The 16,664-nt window shown below is 36.7% G+C and overlaps 1 pseudogene; it reads left to right on the plus strand.

Moving 5' to 3' along the window:
- The window catches only part of LOC122789099, a 146,850-nt pseudogene that overhangs the window by 19,099 nt on the left and 111,087 nt on the right, over positions 1–16,664 (plus strand).

A 16,664-nucleotide genomic window follows, 5' to 3' on the forward strand; every position in this document is an offset into this window, starting at 1 on the left:
GAGGACTTTTACTTCTGCAGAGATTGTGCATATTTACTGAAATTGTTGGATTGTAATGATTGAAGTTTGAGTAGACTTTTACGATGGAAATGTTTTAAATTTGACAGTTTTGTCATTATTGATTCATACATTTTGTTTCATTCCTTACTGGAAAAATGCTCAAAACAATAAATTTAAAATGTGCTCTAACAAGTGTGCTGTATTATACAAGGAATATAATTTAATACAATCAGGAAAGTGAATCAAAGAACACATGTCTGTTTCCATGGTCTTAAATTTGAGTGCAAAGGGCCTATAATTTGTAAACATCTCAGAGGTAAACTTAATCTACCACTGGCCAGATACATTTTCTTTGAATGTGGGTTTCAATGCTGTTTCAATGAATGTGCGTTTCAAGGGCAGAGAAGCTATAATGCTAAGTCTGTTTTCATTGTGAGAGTGTATTGCTTTGTTTAGCAGATGGCTATCAGTGTTTGTGCTATAAAATTTAAAATAAAAGTTTTAAATGAAATCCAAATAATCATTGTAGAAGTAAAGCATAAAGCAGTATGCACATTAGTGTTTTATGGTAAATGGGGAGAAATAGCCATGTAATGGGATACTGGAATTGCTGTGGGGGGGGCTGTGTACTGGGGTCCAGTCCATATGACTATGATTTTTGTGATGGGGGGGGCGGAAAACTCAAAGACAGCCCAGGGCAGCACAAACTCTAGCTACTCCACTGCCTTTTCCCCAGTATAGTGCGATCTCAGAGTTGGTATATTTAGTTAGGAGGTGTGTGTGTGGGGGGGGTGCAGCCCTCCACAGTAGAGGTGTGGGAGGGTGAAGTCCTCCACTTGGGAGGGTTTGATATGCTTCAGTGTGCTTGGTTTTACTTTAGACCAACTGCTTCATTTCCCGGAGTAAAATTTTGGTGATGTGACTGTTCAATAAAACAAGTGTTCTGTGTAGTCGTCTCATGTTTATAAAGTTCGATGAAGTAAGATTTCAAAGATGTAAAGTAGAACCATATATATATATATATATATATATATATATATATATATATATATATATATATATATATATATATATATATATATATATATATATATATATATATATATATATATATATATATATGTATGTATATATATATATATATATATATATAGATAGATAGATATAGATTATATATATATCTATAGATATATACAAAGATATATAACACACACACGCACACACACGCACACACACACACACATACACACATGCAAGCAGATGCACACAGACAAACATATACACGCGTGCACATACATATTCAAGGCAACTATAACTTAAAGACAGATGTACACACCTAGACACACACACACACGCACACAAATACACACACATACACACATCAAGACACACACACAGTCTCACACACACAACACAGTCTCACCCACACACACACACACACACACACACACACACACACACACACACACACACACACACACACACACACACACACACTAGCTGAGATTAACCACAAGTGACAGAGAGAAACTAGCAATCATAATGCATGTGAGTGACAAGGTTTACAACAAGGGCAAATGTGCTACTTAGATTAGGGTCCAGCAGCATACCTTTCAACTGTCCAGATTTTTGCGTAATGACCAGATTTCTGCCTCATATTTTTGGTCTGTTCCTCATAAAATTTTTGTTTTTATCTGGCAAATAACTGAGATAATCTGAAGACTGAAGTCAATAAATAATGATATGCATTTGTGTTTTAGACTCCATATCCTTCAGAAATATTTATGCTAAGACAAATCCCATTATTCTACCAACTTTCTAATTTCATAAGAGCAATATTTAAAATCTGTCTCTAATCTGGTCCTTTGCCCCCTCATTATGTTAGGCTTTGTCCAGATTTTTTGAGCTAAGAAGTTGAGAGGTATGTCTACCAATGATACTGCTCCATTTTCTGTAGCGGTTAATTCTGGCTGCCATATCATAGTGATAACATTCATGGGGAGCTTGTTTGTATTTGAAGTGGATAGAAACATAGCGATGAGATAAGTGTTCAAGAAACTACATTAGTCTGCGTTGCTGCTATCCTGAAAAAATAAACAGTTTATTAAAAGGTCTGTCGGTGTGCATTTTTGTTGGAATTCTTTCTACTCAGTTTGTCAAAGTCTATGAAGGAATGTGAGGTGAAGATCTGTGACAGTGTTGAATTTTAGGCTGAACCTTTGGTTTATTTCTCTTCTCTGTGGTATACATCTTTTAAAGGAAATTCTCCTGAAGAAAGTAATCATCCATTGCTGAGAAGCACTGAAACATCTCCTATGCAAGAGATAATGTTACAGTCAAGCAAATAGACAACAACATGTGAATGAACTGTACCTGCAAACTTTGATTTAATCAAACCATTCTCAGCCTTGATATTTCTGTGAAACTGAGCAGGTTATTTCCCCATGAAGCACTACTGGGTTATCCCAGAACACAGACATTTGTATGTCGTTGGCCAAAGATGGCTGCCAAATTAAAATGAAGTAAAACTCTAGGAGTGTTCTCTGATAAATATTCCCTTGCAATGTAACCCACAATTAATCTCAGCTTATAAGTGAGTCTCCATTGTGGCTAGAAACTGTCCTTACAGCAGACAGCTAATCCTGTCAACAAATAAATAATTAAATAAATATCAAAGTTAGTGTGTTGCTGTACATATGACATTGACATTGTTTTCCAAGAAAATATCTAATCGAAAACTAATAATATCTGTACAGTCTTTGACTAAAATTAATGAGAATTGCAGGATAATTTAGGAATTGCTCAGAAATATGAAGAACTTTTCATATTAACTCAGTTATCATGAAACATTAAATAATGGTCTTCTTATTCATCTTAAATGTAAAGGATAACATATCTAGAAGACTTGAAGTGCATGCTGGGTATCTGGCTTCCTACTTCACATTCTGATATTATGCATTATTTATGCATGTCAAAGTATTGATCTTAAAAGCATATTCCTTGTGTTTCCACAGTGAGCTGCAATCATGAGTTCAGATGCAGAAATGCAAGTTTTTGGTACTGCTGCCCCCTTTCTCCGAAAATCAGAGAAGGAAAGGATTGAAGCTCAAAACCGTCCATTTGATGCGAGATCAGCCACTTTTGTAGTAGATGACAAACTAGCATATGTTAAAGGTGCCATTCAAAGCAAGGAGGGTGGCAAAGTCACAGTTAAAAGGGATGATGGTAAAGTAAGTCAGTACATTTTCCTTGTCATGAAATTCTGATCCTTGAAATGTCTGCACCAATTACTGAAACTAGTTTTTTTCCATCTACAGACTGTAACAGTTAAGGAAGATCAAGTCTTTCCACAAAACCCTCCCAAGTTTGATAAACTTGAAGACATGGCCATGTTAACACACCTGCACGAACCAGGTGTGCTGTATAACCTCAAAGATCGTTATGCAGCCTGGATGATTTATGTGAGTAAAATAACAAACTTCAACAACAATTATATTAAGGAAATATCATGTTTCTAACCACTGTTTGTTTTTATTTCAGACCTATTCAGGCCTTTTTTGTGTCACTGTTAACCCCTACAAGTGGTTGCCAGTGTACAACCCAGAGGTGGTTGCTGGCTACAGGGGAAAGAAACGTCAGGAAGCCCCTCCCCACATCTTCTCCATCTCTGACAATGCGTATCAGTTCATGTTAACTGGTGAGTAATTTGGTATTGTTGAATTATTCATTTATGTTGAGTATCTGATTTATCCAGTTCATGGTCACAGATAACTGGGACCTGTCCCTACTAGCAGCAGGTGTAACACTGGAATCATTCCTAGACTGGAACCAGTCAGCCATCATAAGACACAAGTACAATTTCACATAGTGCATACATACGTAGGGCCAAATTTAAACAATAGCAGTCTACCTGTCCATATAACTCTGAGGTGCGGCAAGAAATCAGAGTTCACAGAGAAAATTTGCATGGCAAAGGAAAGATGTAAATTCTGCAAAGAAACTCCTGGGCCAGAACTGAACAGATGAACCAACTAATTGGTGCACAAATTCATTCATTAGCATTGGAAATGCAGAAAAACTATGAACAAAGAAACATTTTAGTATTGAATTAGCCTACACTTAACTTTTAAATTACTTCTGCATTTTCTTCCTAAGAACATTGATCACTTTATGCTGTACTTCTGAAATTCTACAAAAACATTTTTAAGCTAAATTGAAATACCTTGTTATTAAGCCTTGAACAGTTTCAACTGAGGCAGTCTCCAAATTAAGCTGAGCTAGTGAAGATATAAATGATATGACCACGCAGTATTCTGAAATGTTATGTTAGAATATGCATTCAATTCATAGGATATACCAGTGGAAAATTTGTCTGCAAAATGTAGATCTACTAAAATAGTCTAAATACACAAAAATTGACATAACCAATGTCCATATTCACAAAAAAATCTAAATATAAATGGTATCACTGACCAGAGCATGCTTTGAGACATGACCTCAGAACATGTATCCCCCACACCCCCGCTATTTATATATTCTAAATCAGCAATCGCACAATACTGGCTTTTACATATTTTATGGATTATTTCTTCTATTTCCCTTTCTTCCTCCTCCAAACATATTCCTTCCTCTTTATTCTGTACCATTGTCTGATATAGCTTTGTTATTGCTTTGTCCTTCATTTTTTATACTACTCAGTCCCAGTTTCCCCTTTCTCTTCTTGTCTTTGCCATGTTGCTCCTTCTTTGGCTATTTTAATTCCCACTTTCTTCCATTCTACCACTGGGTTATCCTGTTACCCAATCTACTCATTTCTTGGAACACCTCTCTTTCCTGTCCTGCTTTTCTCTGTTTTTTTTCCCATATTGACTGTTGTCTCTTTTTTCGCTTAGTCTTCATTGGGTGTTGTATACCAGTGTATTTTTCTTTATGCATGGTACTCCCTTGACTCCCTTCTGTTCTGGCTTTCATCCTCTGTTCTACCATTTTAACTTAATTTCATGGCCCAGTCCATCTGCTTCACTCTTTTTGCTATCTTTCTGATGTTTTTCTGTTTTCCTGTCACTGGTATCTGCCTTAGTGTGTGACCAGTACTGGTACCAGTCATCATCCTCAGAAGGTTTATCCTGCATGTCACTGTTCATTCTTTATATCAACATCTGGATAATCTTGCTCCTCCTTTTGCATAAGGTCTCTATATGTTTTCTTTAATCTCATGGACTGTGCCCCAGACCTTTATCCAGAGGTATCTGGCTCTGATTTATACTTCATGACTTGTAATATGTCTCTTCCTTTGTTCTTCCCTGCAGTGTTCCATGCAGTCTTCCTCACATTGCATTCTGGCCTTGTCTCTTATGTGAATTTGTCCATAGTTTACAGTACTACCTTATCCACTTCTTCCACATGCTCTGTGAGTAGCATGCAATTATCGTAAAACAGTTAGGACTCTGCTTTGCATCTTCCTCTGATTTCTTCCTATCCTAAGTTTTCCCTAACTTTTATGGCTAGTTTCTTCATCATCTGTGAATGCTTGATGTGGACAAGCCTATACTGTACCCATAAAATTCCTTGAGGTATAAACACATCAGCAATATTTTGGTAAATTTGGAGTAAGGTTGGCAAGACTTAAAATTGCATTTATGCTGAGGGCCAAGTAACCACCTATGAACCTATAAACTAGGATAATCAGGTGTGGTGAGAGTCAACATCCCTTTCGTTCATCTTTTTTGACAGGCACACATTCTGACTGTCTCTGTTTACTTAGATAACTCTTCTAGGATGCTTGTACAGAGTTTCACCTACCACATGAACTTTTCTTCAAAGCTTAAATCTTTTAAAAGTCTCCACAAAAATGGCAATATTTTTATATCAATGTTGTTAAAATAGTCCACAAACATTAACACCTCCTAATTGGTGTCCACCAATGATTTCCCCTGTGCAAAACTGCCTTACCATTCTGAATAGACTGGGCAAGGTATATTGATTCTGATTTCTAAAACTTTTTGTTAGAATTTTAACATCTACATTAATGATGAAAATAAGTCTAAAGGCACAAAGATCCATTAGTCCTGTATCAGAACTATAACTGGATCATCTAAAGTGACACCTTCTTCAGCTCAGAGCTGAAGTCTTACCAAAGTTGAAGACCAAAAAAATCCCTTCTGTGGTCTGATACTATAGCAACTTCATTCTTTAAATGTAGCAAGCAGCTTTCCACAGTTGCTACACACAGCTCATACAGTAAGCACTCCATAAAGCTACAAAGGCACTATGAGAATTGTTTCATGAAAGTACAGCATCCTTGTGTCTTCATAAATCGCTGCTAGTACTACACTCTGGCAGCGCTAGCACATATCAATCATGCCCCCTAAAAGCTTGCTTTCCTGGCAGCTGTCCCATTTACCCAGTCCTAACTATGAGTCTGTTCCTTAATGTCCTTTGCTAAAGAAATAACCTTTGGCCCTTGCACGGAAGTATTCAGTTTTTTTCTTTTCACCACACTTAATAAAAGCCTAGGTTAGGTGCTCATTTTATCACCTTACATGATACTTTGTAAAATCCTGCTGGCAGCCCATTCAGGCCAACTGCTTTTCCCATCCGTAAGTTATTACTTTATCCACATTGTCTGCTATTATTTTGCAACAGAAAGCCTCCTTCTACTTTAGTCTCCTACCTGTTGATTAGTAACTAAACTATTTTGTGTACCCAGTTTGTATTCTGTTCAGTTTCTCATACAGTGCTATGGATAGCTCTTTTATTGCGTCCATCCCCTATACTACTACCCCAGTCCCTTCCAGTTTTGTTATCATTCTCCCTTTATTTTTCTCCTTTAACTTGCATGCTAATGCTTTACCTGTTTTACTCATTGGCTTCACTAGAAATCCTTTTGCTTTACCATGTCTGCCTCTGTTTTTATTTCCCATAGCTCTGACTATTGTCTGAAACTGTTTGGCTCCTAGTCACACCTCAGGGTACTTTGGTCTCCATTTCACGCTTCACCAAGAGCCACTCTGGTGTTCTCTACTGTGTCCAGCATGTCCTCATAAATGTGAATAGCCTGACTCCTCTTTTCTTTTCCTTCAAAATGTCTATCCACCATCCCTTTCCATTTCTATTAGTAACTCTAGTTGATTAAACTTTTGTTCTATCCAAGTTTTTGTTTAGTATTGGGTTAAAATTACTTGCAGTGGCCCCCCTCCCCTATTTTTCCTTGTCTTTTTACCAACTCTTTAAAGAACTTGCTGAAGAACCCTTTCTCCTTCCTTTCTGGGGAAAATACATTTATTGTTTGCCCCACTTTCCATCTTCACCTTTACCGTCTCATATGAGTCATCTGTGATGACCTGTAGCATGTATGGGGTTTGACTCTCAGCTCTGCCAACCAAATATGTGACAATGGTGACTAGAAGAGATTTGAATTCAACAAGTGCCACTTAAAATGTCACTAACTGATGGTATCACTGCAACCAGTGTAAAGAAAAAGTCCTAGATGGCACTAACAAACCATTACATCTTGTTAATCTGTTCACTTCATTTGCTTACATTTTAATAGGTATAGTCTAGATTTAGTGTGCTGTCTGGGATTTAAGCTTTATGCTGCTCCATTTCAAGCCTAGCCTGTTTTACCTACAACTTTCCAAATGTCTCTTTAGATTTTATCACAGTTTTTTCCCCTCACCTGCCTCTTTTGATCTTATTTGCTTGCTGTCATCTTTTACTTCAAACCTGCTCCTTCAAAGTATTTTATTCTGTGCAGTGTTTCAGTGTTACACCCTCACCTCCCTCTTCCCTAACGCTTCGTTTTGAAACTCTGCTGGTTCTGCTTCTGTGTGCCTTCAGTTTTCTGTACTTATATCCTCCTTTCCAATGTGTTTCTGGTTTAGAGTGTTCTGTACATTTAGAACTGTTATGATATACATCACAAATATGCATATATACTTTGTTCTTCCACATTTAATTGTATTGTATGCAAATCGCACTTCTTACCTCTATGAGCAGATTAAAATGCCTTTTAATTTTTCAGAACTTTAACCCAATTTGTCAGCATTGTCTATGTCTCTGTAACAGTGTCTGTATCCACATTATCTGACAAGCTCTGTGTTGCTCTTATTCCAGTTTTCAGACAGTTATTGTAAGAATGGTCAAGCTAGGCAGTTTATAAAAACATAAAACAATACTTGTGTTTTGATGTGAGCTCAGTGATTTTGCCCAGTCATTCATGGTCTTGACTATATTGACTCTCCATTCCTTGTGAGGTTAGGCTTTTGGGACACTGTGTAGTTCACCTACAGTCCTTTTTCTTGTAAGGACATTTATCCAGTTGTATATGTTCCTGACCCAGCCTTTTTGTCACTGCTTACTGTAATTAATAGCTGATTCCGTTTCTATTCACCCTGACCAGCTGTTTCTCCTGCCTGTAGCCCTTATTCTTTCACTGGTGGGACATCTTTTTCAGTCCATTTGTTGTTTCTTTCCTTCCCACTGGCTGCTACTCTGTCTCTTTGATAGTTCTTTTTTCTCCTGTCTACTGTAGGACTTTATCTAGTTGTTTTCACCTTCTCCATAGTCTGCCTATGATCTCCTTTCCTGTGTCTACCTTGCTTTTCCTGCAGCATTGGGGCTTTTCATTCTTTTCTAGATCCTCTTCCTGTACTCTTCCTGGTAGCATGACTCACTTTAACATCCTCACTACTCAGTGCTTTCAAAGTCAGATAACTTGCATTTGAGGGTCATCTTTGCCATCTCCATTAGCTGGTTCAATGTTTTGTCTGTAATTATGTGCACTTATTTTGCTCTTCTTTTCAATTATGAAATTCCGTGCTGATTTAGGGCAGTTGTAAAGTAGCTTTTTCCTAGAATTCTTTGCCAGCAGAATGTTTGGATAATATACACATGCCCCAAATTACTGGCAATCAGTTCATCTCCACATCCACTGACTTTTTTTCTTTTATGGAAGAGTGCATTGGAACAGTCGGGTATCATCTTAAGTAGGCTGTCATCCTTTGTTCTTAATTTACCTTCATCAACATTTAGATCCTATTTTTTGCTCTGTAAACATGTATATTAGATTAGGGACTTCCATTTTAAAGTACTTATTAGACATTTGACAGGCTAAAGGGTAAAATGAGACTAGACATTGTGTTTCATTTATGCATAAAATGCAGTTAAGCAGAAAGAAAGGATAACCTTGCTGGTCAACAGTTTATTAGAAAGAAAAGGATAAGCATAAAGTGTGCAGAAAAAAACAGGAATAAGAATGTTCTTTTCTCAAGGGAAAGATACAATCTTGCCAGCTACAGAATATTCCTTAATGGAATGTTAAATTAAGGCCAAGTCTGGTAACCAAGGGAACCAAGATTAAGAGGGCGTGTAAAGCATCACAGAGTTTGGGTATTATTAAAATATACTTCAGATACAGTTAGGGAAGTCAGTTAAGGTTAGTTAGTTCATTTGACCTGTTATTACAGAGAAGACAGAGACTCAAACCTGAGTACAGAAGACAGGTCAAATAAAGACTATATTAGTTTATGTTATTCAGGACAATCAGAATATGATGTGCAGTAACTTTGAACACTAATTGTTTATCAGCACTGTTAATGAAGACAGTATTCGGATATTGTGAACATCTAACAAAGCCTTATTGAATGAACTACAGTGTTTGGAGAATTCATTCTGAAAAGTACACAAGACTTGGCCCATAAAGGAGAGACTGACACCTATTCAACATGAGTTTAAGTAATTAACAGATAAAGACTTTCGGGTACTTTTCCATTAAAGGGGTAATAGTCGTGCTGCAAAATACAGATGGAAAAGTAAGGGAAATGTTATCGTAATTACATGCTGACATTGTCAACACATGTTGTTGTTTTTGCAATACATTTACAGATATCTTGGTCCCAACGGGGCACTGATTTTTTTACGAGCATCCTACTGAGTTCTGTCACCTATTAACATGAACCTGATGTACAAAAAATATGTACACACATAAATACGCACACATCCTGAATTTCTTTACTTTTAGATCCAACTGTTCTGCTCAGATTTAATTGGGAAGATTTTGAAAAGTAAAAAAAAAAGTGCCAGACACTGGCCACATTCTGGGTTCTCCTGAAATTGTAGAAGATTACAAGATGACAGATTCTGCATTACAGTTACCACCTATAGGTCCAGGGCAGACTACATGCACCACAATGTTTGCCAAACAAAGTGATAAAAGATGTGCATATGTACTATAGACTACACCCTAGTAAAGGCATTTAATACATTTACAGATATCTTGCTCCCAAAGGGGCACAGATGTTCTTTACGAGCATACTACTCAGGTCTGTTACCTATTAACACGAATCTGAAGTAGAAAACAAAATATGTACACACACAAATACGTACACATCCTCATTTTCTTTACTTGTACATGCAACTCTTTTGCTCAGATTTAATTGGGAAGATTTGGAAAAGTAAAGAAAATATTCTTTTATCAGTTCAACTTTTTCAGAAAAGAATAAGCAGGAATGACTTGACATCAGCTGCACATTTTGCCTGCTGCCCCGTTAATGGAAAAGTACCGACTTTCGTTCTTAGTCTCATTACAGTGTTTCCAGTTAAATACAGTACAGTACAGTCTTATCAATTCTTACAATGCACTTTACAGAACCTGTCCAAGAGATCCCTCCTGCCCCTGCTTTTTTCCACATGGTATCCCAATTGGCCCATGCAAGTATGTAAATGTATGTAAATGTAAATTTATTTAAATGTATGTAAATGTATGTAAGTATGTAAATGTTCTCTTTATCTTCTCTTCTACTAGTCTTCCCGTTTTCCTTTAATCCTTCCATTTCAAATGTCAGGATACACATCCTCTCATAAGCAGGTAGCTGCTCTTCTGTGACTCTTGGTTTTAGTAACATGACCTTCCAGTCTTGCTAGCATATTCTTCTGGGCTGATACACTTTGTTCAATTGCTCTAAAGTTTATCCATCATTTAGAACTCTTGCATTATGCTTAGAAGATGGCATACATACCTGAAAGGAAAATGCAATAGAAGATCCTGATATGAGAAAGTAGGCTTTAAATCTGTCAATATGTTGTTGAATTGAAGACTTAAAGTCAAATGGCAGTTAAAAACACCATAAGCAAAGAATGTCAACCACTGTAGAGAAATGCCAGAAATCCATTTCCTATGCAGTCCTCTTCTCTGAATATAGACACTGTATACAAATTATATGAAAAAAACTCATGCTTTTAAGATTTATGTACTACACACATAGTAAATGTACAGTCATTATTTATGAAGTTACTGTAAACGAGGTATCATTTATTGTTTCTGCATTCCAAAGAAGTCATTTTAGCACATAAACATACTTGTATTTTTTAACAGATCGTGAAAATCAGTCAATCCTAATCACGTAAGTTTTTTTGCTTACAAACTACATTCTTCACGTTTGTACAACCTGCTATGTAAAAAGTAATTAATTGCGTGTATTTATTGCCTGTAGTGGAGAATCTGGTGCTGGGAAAACTGTCAACACGAAACGTGTCATCCAGTATTTTGCAACAATTGCAGCCCTGGGTGAAAAAAAGAAAGAGACTGAGAGTAAGGTAAGTGCATTAAGCCATGTGCTTTAAGTACCTTACTGAGCTTTTGTTAGATTATTTTGTTCATATATCTAGCTTGTTTGTTTGGAAAAAAAAAAGCTTTTTTGTATTTTATTGAAAAAGTTAGTCAGTAAGAACTATTACCAAATTGTAACCTTGAAGGGAAGTGTGTGTGTGTAATGGCATGTATGGATCTTACCAAATAATATAGTAGGAATGAATGGAAAAGCATAAGTCAGCATTGCACCACTGAGATTATGAAGCTAAATACACTACATGTGCAAAATTGATAGCAGTAGTTAATTGTACTAGTATATATGCAAGCAAGCTTTAATTAACCTTGTCTACCAGTATAATACAGATCATATAACATCATATCACTTGGAATAAAATACCGGTAAGTATCATTATGAATAACTCAGGATAAGTTATAAGCAGTTCTGTGTATATGTGTCTATACGTCCTTCATCTTCTATTGGTATAGTTGTAGAGACCAGCACTCAGAATGAAGCATACATTGATGTTAACTTTTATATTATACAGGGAACACTGGAAGATCAAATCATCCAGGCTAATCCATTGCTGGAAGCATTTGGCAATGCCAAGACCATTAGGAATGACAACTCATCTCGCTTTGTAAGTTCATGACTTAAGGAACAGAAACAACTGTTGGCACAGTATTTGCTAATGATTAACACTCATAGCTGATATTCTTTAAAATACTGTATAAGTAGAGCTAATGGTGAACTCAACAAAAATAATAATACTGATTTTATATTCCCATCCTGATCATTTTTCAGATGCCCTCAAAACTAAGAATTGCAAAGGATCAGCCAATAATTTTATTTCATGCCCTTGAATGGATGGATGGATGGATGGATGGATGGATGGATGGATGGATGGAATCTCTTTTAGATGTGATAGCATAAACTAGAGATATAGTATTTTGTAGACATGCACATATATCAGAGGGATATATCTGTTAAATCCAAGGCAGAAGGCCGTGAGCAGCTTATTAGGTAAACCAATTAAAACCAAAACAAATAAATTACATGAATATGTTTTATTTGTTTTGGTTTTAATTGGTTTACCAAATAAAATAGTTGCTGCTCGTGACCTTCTGCCTTGGATTTGTCTTGGTTCTGGAGCCTTTTGGATTTTTTGTTTTACCATATTAAGGAATTTAACTAGCAGAGGAAGACCTTTAATCTGCATCTCAAGAGATCTTCTAGCAAACAATCTGGAAATACAAATACATTGCTAGCTGTGTGTGTGGGGGTATATACATTCTTAAGATATGTGGCAATTATTTGTAGAAGATATCTTGTGTGGATATACTTTATGAAAATAGATCTAAGAAAATCCTGTTAGGGATGTCAGGCTGAGTTTATAAAGATTACCTCAAGATGGACAATATAATATTTTGGAAGTCAAAGCAGCCTTACCCTGTTGCTTTTACATGGATATGTGCCCACTGCAGTGGGCAGTCTCTGCAGCTGTGCTACATGCTAATGAGGCAGTTTGGGGATATGAATTTGCTAAACAGCCATATGCTGTCCCACAGAACTGCCTACAGTAAGGCATTTATGCAGCCATTAATTCAGAGAATTGCTCGGCAGTGTAGATTACCATGGCCGCTCACAGTTCCTGACAATATTGAATATAGTCAAATGCCCACGTTCATCCACTGTGGTAGAGAGAAGTGCTGGGATGTTTACTTGTTAGGTAATATTGGGGGTGTGGAAATGATTGTATGGGAGAGGCTGTATGTGTGAGTGTATGTGTGTGAGAGTGTGTGTCTGCCTGCAAGGTAGTGGTATGGGAGTTGCTGAGGGTAAGTTAGGTTAGCGTGTGTGTGTATGTGTGTGTGTGTGTGTGTGTGTGTGTGTGTGTGTGTGTGTGTGTGTGTGTGTGTGTGCGTGTGTGTGAATGTGCATATGTGTGGGGGTCAGTTGGGGTGGTTGTAATACTTTCCCACACCCCTAGGCTAACAAGCAGAGCCTGCAACATTGAGTGAGGTAAACCAACAGGCACTAGGGATAACTCTTTAAACGTCTGCCTGGGTGGTGTCTAAACAGAATAGGGATTGGGGGATGGGGTGAATTACTAGCCCCCAGGGATACCTCTTTAAACTTGTGCATGAGTGGCATTTAAACAGAACAGGGATTAGGGGTGGGAGGAATCAGTAGCCACCAGAGATACCTCTTGAAACTGTATCTGAGCAGCACTTCAACAGAATGGGGATTTGGGGCTGGGGAGAACCACTAGCCAGCAGGAATACCTCTTCAAACTCCTGTCTGAGCAGTACTTATACAGAACAGACACTGGAGAAAGGAGTGAACCACTAGCCTTCAGGAATAAGTCTTAATCTCAATGACTTAATTGCACAGGGTTGAGAGGGGAAACACTAGACACCAGGGATTACTCTGTATAATATTCCTGAAAGGCATTTAAACACAACGTGAGTTGGGGGAACAGGAGACCCAAGGATATTCTGTATGGTGTGCTTTATGGGCACAAATTAAGCAAAATAGCATGGTGTGGGGAACAACTAGATACCAGTGATAAGTAGTGTGCCTTGAAAGGCACTAAAAGGGATTCCAACCCTGTAACCTCCCACCTGTAGGCTTCTCCATTACCACTAGACACCAGGGATAGAATAACTAAAAAAAAATTAAGGACAATAAGTGGGAAGAGACTTAAACACTGTGCTCTTGAGACATAAAATTCCAGATTTAACCTGTTGTGCCAACTGATAAGTTAGGACACTAATGTTTTTATTAACATATATTGAGGATCTCAGGCATTTTGCAATGCAGTGTGTGTGTGTGTGTGTGTGTGTGTGTGTGTGTGTGTGTGTGTGTGTGTGAAAGTTCTACCAAAATCTGGCTGCAACTGTTAACTGCCTTAGAAATGCACTGACCTGTTGTAGTGGTAGTTGATGGTGATTCAGAGACATTTAAATTAGCTGATAATGTGGTCTTTCTTCATTGGGCTGTTAGGTGTCCAAATCAGAAATCTATGCATTGCAGAAACAAGGTCTTTCTATCAAGGTCCTTAAAATGAGCACAAAGGTTCTTTATGAATTCTTGAGGATTTGTTCAGTGAAACGCTGGTAAAAGAAATGTCTCTGCATAAGCCTTAAGCATCCTCAAAAATATGTCAAGTTCATGGTTACCACACCTGAATTTAAACAGAATATTTGGTTAAGGAATGTAGGAGTGGGGTGCAATTTCCCCATTGAATTTAATTTTTATATGTTATTATACTGTGAAAATGAAATTTCCAGCTGATTTATACTAAGGGAAGTAAGGGAAAAGAAGTTATGCTCATTGTAATCACCTTTATGTAGTGGCTAGTTGGTCAGTTGTATTAGTGCACTACAATGGTTAACAAAATAAAATAAAATAAATAAAAACTCACCAGAAACTATTTAAGATATGTTTTAGGGTTAAATATATGAAATAACACAACTAAACTTAAGGCAAAACTCTGATTAGAAAAGCAATATATATGGGAATAGCATAATTATAATTAGTGAATATATGAAGATACAACTTAAACCACAATGTAGGCAGTGTCTAATAAATTTATTTATTTTATTTATTTATTTTACGTTTGTTTACCTGGAAAGTCAAACTGGGCACAGGTCCATTTTCAGTGGAGGCCCAAGGAGAAAAGCTCCACAATACAATACAGTACATGAGAGAAGAGAAAAAAATAGAGCATACTTATAGCAAACAAACAGAATGTGTTAGAGATTAACAATTCTTATAGTAGACAATCATTGTGGTACATAATAACTTAAAACAGCATTTGTATTATTTTTACAGATATAAGTTTTGTCAAGTAAATATCAACAGGTTCACAAGCTTTCGGGGGAACTGTTTATACTTAGCTATACACAAAAACATTCTCTTAGTTTGGGTTAGCCTGGTGAGTGACATGAACATAGCCAGTCACTTAAATAGTGGGTTTTCAGGAGTTTTGGAAATGAATAAAGGATGTGGTAGAAGTTATTTGGCTTGGTAGTGTGTTCCAGGTTTTAGCAATGATGCTGGCAAAGAGGGATTTACCGGCATCATTTCTATGTTGGATGATAGTTATGAGGTTCTGGTTACTAGATCTTAAGGCTCTAGAGGGAATGTGGGGCTGAATTAAATGTTGAAGTACTGGGATTTTCTCAAGAAGGTGGTACAGTTTGGATTTTGACTGTAAAACAAAAAAAAAAAACTACAGAAAGGTAGTTGTATTAAAATTAATTTATTGAGGGTGATTTCTGTCTGTGCACGTTCAAAATTATGATCTTGAAGTCAAATTTTATTCATAGGTTCAGCTTACAAGCCTAATAGAATTCTACAATAGAGCTATTAGTGGAATTTGTAGTCTAGTTCATTTTTAATTACAGCTTATTTCCTAGTTAGCAGTATTAATAGGCTATTTACAACATAATCATTTCTAGTTTCATACTATTACAATTTAATCTCCTTAAGGGTAAATTTATTCGCATCCACTTTGGAGGAACAGGAAAGCTGGCATCTGCAGATATTGAAGCCTGTAAGTTGTAACATAAAACACCTTTTGTTATTATTTCTGTATTATTCCATTGAAAAGATTAGCAATATTCATTTGCAAATGTTTTTTCTTAGACCTTTTAGAAAAATCAAGAGTAACTTTCCAGCTGTCTGCTGAAAGAAGTTACCACATCTTCTATCAGATTACGAGTAATCAAAAGCCAGACCTGATAGGTAAGTTCAAACCTATTAAAAGTCAATGCAGTGAGCAATTGTTTTTTGCCTAACTTTTTTTTTTCATTTTCCATTGTTTTAATTTCTAATCTTGCCTAACTTTTTTTTCATTTTCCATTGTACAGTCTTATCAATTCTTACAATGCACTTTACAGAACCTGTCCAAGAGATCCCTCCTGCCCCTGCTTTTTTCCACATGGTATCCCAATTGGCCCATGCAAGTATGTAAATGTATGTAAATGTAAATTTATTTAAATGTATGTAAATGTATGTAAGTATGTAAATGTTCTCTTTATCTTCTCTTCTACTAGTCTTCCTGTTTTC

This window comes from Protopterus annectens, chromosome 14.part0, assembly GCF_019279795.1.
Source record: "Protopterus annectens isolate FY-2018-M chromosome 14.part0, PAN1.0, whole genome shotgun sequence".
NCBI classification, from domain to species: Eukaryota; Metazoa; Chordata; order Ceratodontiformes; family Protopteridae; genus Protopterus; species Protopterus annectens.